Source organism: Oryctolagus cuniculus, chromosome 1 (genome assembly GCF_964237555.1).
Source record: "Oryctolagus cuniculus chromosome 1, mOryCun1.1, whole genome shotgun sequence".
Classification (NCBI taxonomy): Eukaryota; Metazoa; Chordata; class Mammalia; order Lagomorpha; family Leporidae; genus Oryctolagus; species Oryctolagus cuniculus.
Genome location: NC_091432.1, coordinates 144225878 through 144229826, shown reverse-complemented (window position 1 = coordinate 144229826; position 3949 = coordinate 144225878). Strand labels below are relative to the sequence as shown.

At 51.0% G+C, this 3949-nt stretch overlaps 1 pseudogene; it reads right to left on the bottom strand.

The window, feature by feature from the left end:
• Nucleotides 1-428: 428 nt before the first annotated feature.
• LOC100343017 (large ribosomal subunit protein uL3-like) lies at nt 429-1827 on the bottom strand (annotated as a pseudogene).
• Between the last annotated feature and the right edge of the window lie 2122 nt (nt 1828-3949).

Here is a 3949-nt window from a genome sequence, read left to right as displayed (position 1 = left end):
GGCAAGGATTCAGAAATCCAGCTGTCTCCGGTGATAGAAACAATGACTGGAACTGTAAATTGCAAGGAATATGTTTGTGTTGGCCACACTGGAATGCAGATTGTTCAAGACCAAAAACCAGGCTCTCAGAGCAGCCAGGAGATAAGGTTTTATAGGACTTGCTTTGAGGGAAGTTGTACAAGTTAAGTATGGGAGAACTTTCTGGAAGGATCGGCATACTAAGTTGTCATGTATGTTATGTGCTTTGCATGTTCTCTTGGGGGTGGATATTTAACATTATAACAAGGGAAAAAAAAAAAAAAAAGGCAACTTCCCCAGCCCCCGCTCTGTTGCTCTGTTGGGACCGGTGAACCTCGCCCGGGAGCGGAATCCCAATAAAAGCTTGTGAATTTAAACACACACACACACACACACACGCAGGAGAGTTGTTGGCTTTATGTCACAAAAGGGAAGATGAAGTCACAGCTCTATCCGGCCACTCCTCAGACAGACTCCGTGGCCAAACTCGGAGATGGTGTTGGTGAACTGAAGGTCAGTCTTCTCCAGAGCCTGTCGGGTCTGCAACAGCAGGGGCCTGCAGAGAGTGAGCACTCACTACTTGGACCCTACCATGCAGACTTTCAGCATCCAAAGCCATTGGTGACTTCACAGTAATGGACAAAGCCACTCAGAGAGTTGATGTTCTTGTTGGACAGGTTGTAGTCAGTGGAGGCAGTTTTTTTTTTTTTTTAGTTTTTTTTTTTTTTAATTTTATTTATTTGAGAGGTAGAGTTACAGAGAGAAAGGTCTTCCACCCACTGGGTCACCCCCGGATGGCTACAATGGCCAGAGCTGAGCTGATCTGAAGCCTGGGGACAGGAGATTCTTCTGGGTCTCCCACATAGGTGCAGGGTCCCAAGCATTTGGGCCACCTTCTTCTGCTTTCCTAGGCCATAGCAGAGAGCTGGATCAGAAGAGGAGCAGCCAGGACAGCCCATATGGGATGCCAACACTACAGACAGTGGCTTAACACTCTACACCACATCACAGACCCCCTGAGGCATTGTTCTCGATCAGTTTGCCATTCTTGATCAGGGAGCCATTGCCCAATCTCATAAATCTTCCTGTTGACCTCTGTACAGTGATGATAACTTTCATCAAGCCCAAGTCATGGAGAAGGCTGCACACACAGGGTGCCACAGCCCAACACTGACAACCTCATGCAGTCCTCGGTGGTCTTGCGGGGTCAGCTTCTTATAGTGCCAGCTACTGATGGCACTTTGTAGCCTTTGCTCTTGGTTACCCTAGTGATATCAATCATGTCATCCTAACCAAACACTTGATCCGCTAGGACCTGCTGCTCCAGCCATTCCCGGGCCCAGTGCAGTTTCTCAGCTGTGGTGCCCCTTTTCGCCTGGATCTCCACCAGATGGGCATTTTTCTGATGTAGAGGATGCATATGGATGTGGGCTGTGGTGCACCTGTCTTATCCAGCTGCCTCTTTTTTTTTTTTTTTTTTTTTTTTTTGACAGGTAGAGTGGACAGTGAGAGAGAGAGACAGAGAGAAAGGTCTTCCTTTGCCGTTGGTTCACCCTCCAATGGCCGCCGCGGCTGGCGCACTGCGGCCAGCGCACCGCGCTGATCCGATGGCAGGAGCTGGGAGCCAGGTGCTTTTCCTGGTCTCCCATGGGGTGCAGGGCCCAAGCACCTGGGCCATCCTCCACTGCACTCCCTGGCCACAGCAGAGAGCTGGCCTGGAAGAGGGGCAACCGGGACAGAATCCGGCTCCCCGACCGGGACTAGAACCCGGTGTGCCGGCGCCGCTAGGCGGAGGATTAGCCTAGTGAGCCGCGGCGCTGGCCTTATCCAGCTGCCTCTTGTCAATGACTTTCTACCTCTTCTTGCAATGCTCAGTGACGGCTATCTTCTGCAACTTAATGCCAGTTCTTGTAAAAGCACCTGTTGCACTCATCTCCGATGTGCTTGGCAAAAATGATGTTGAAGGTCCAGAGGCCTTGAGGCGTTGCCATGCCGCCCACTCCACCTTTATCCACTGTGGGTGGTGTCCCCACAACAGTCACATCCTTGACAACTTCCTTCTAGTTCACATTGGATCCGGCCCAACAAGTTCCCGTATGAAATGACTCATGCCAGCCTTGTTGCCTGCCCTGGCAGCTTGTGAGGCAGACAGGTTTGGAGGAGTCCTCCTTAGAAGCTCCTCACCTTCCCATAGTCCCTGCTGCTGTGCTTCCGAGGCAACAAGATCAGGGACTCAGGCCTGGGAGCAGAGAACTTCTTATGAGACAACCTGTTGTCACGTCTGCCAGTACAGCCCATTTGTATTCTGGTTTTTTTTTTTGTTGTTGTTGTTGTTGTTGTTGTTTTTTTTTTTTTTTTTTTTTTTTGACAGGCAGAGTGGACAGTGAGAGAGAGAGAGAGACAGAGAAAAAGGTCTTCCTTTGCCATTGGTTCACCCCTCAATGGCCTCTGTGGCCAGCGCACCGTGCTGATCCGAAGCCAGGAGCCAGGCGCTTCTCCTGGTCTCCCATGGGGTGCAGGGCCCAAGCACTTGGGCCATCCTCCACTGCACTCCCGGGCCACAGCAGAGAGCTGGCCTGGAAGAGGGGCAACCGGGACAGAATCCGGCACCCCGACCGAAACTAGAACCCCGTGTGCCGGCGCCGCTAGGTGGAGGATTAGCCTATTGAGCCACGGTGCTGGCCCCCGTTTGTATTCTTACACTTGGGGAGACAAGAACCTGGACAAAGTCTACCTGGGGGTATTTTTTTTATTTGACAGGTAGAATTATAGACAGTGGGAGAGAGAGAAACAGAAAGAAAGGTCTTCCTTCCATTGGTTCACCCCCCAAATGGCTGCTACGGCCGGGCTGCGCCGATCTGAAGCCAGGAGCCACAAGCTTCTTCCTGGTCTCCCATGCGAGTGTAGGGGCCCAAGCACCTGGGCCATCCTCCACTGCCTTCCCAGGCCACAGCAGAGAGCTGGACTGGAAGAGGAGCAACTGGAACTAGAACCTGGCGCCCATATGGGATGCCAGCGCCGCAGGCAGAGGATTAACCAAGTGAGCCATGGTGCCGGCCCCTACCTGAGGATATTTTTGAGCCCAGGCAGGCTATCAATTTACATTACGTAATTTGGGGCTCCCCATCCTCATAATACTCTGACGTGGGATGTAGGTGTCCCAGCCAAAGTCCTTACTGCCAAGCCAAATGCCTTTCTTATTGTGTGTGTGTGATTTTTTTTTTTTTTTTCAGATTGAGGGGAAAAGACACAGCAGTTCATCTGTCGCTGCCCCTCCCCCTTTTTTTTAAGAGGAAGAGACAGAGACCTTACTATCTGGCCATTTATACAGACTTTTTTTTATTATTTGAAGATTTATAAGGTGGAGCTACAGAGAGGGAGAGGCAGAGGCAGAGGCAGAGAGAGAAATCTTCCACTTGCTGGTTCACTATCCAAATGGTTGCAATGGCCAGGGCTGGGCCAGATTGAAGCCAGGAACCAGGAGTTTCTTCCTGGGTCTCCTGCATGGGTGCAGGGGCTCAAGCAGTTGGGCCATCTTCCACTGCTTTCCCAGGCACATTAGCAGGGAGCTGGATGGGAAGTGGAACAGTCAGGACTCAAACCAGTTCCCATACGGGATACTGGCACTGCAGACAGCAACTTAACCCACTATGCCACAGCACTGGCCCCTTGTCTATTCTTTATAAATTCCTTATGATAAATTGTTAAACTTGGTTCTCTGAGTTCCATGAACCAGTTTAGCAAATTAATCAGATGTGGGTCTGAGGTTGGGGTTGGATGTGGAATTACATGGGGAAACCCAATTTGTACCTGATGGGACAGGAATATGGGAAAGCCAGACTTGTGATTGACAACGCAGGAAGGTAGTCGTGTGGGGCTGAGCCCTCAAACTGTGGGATGTGTCTTTGGGTCCATCTTCCTTGGGTCCAGA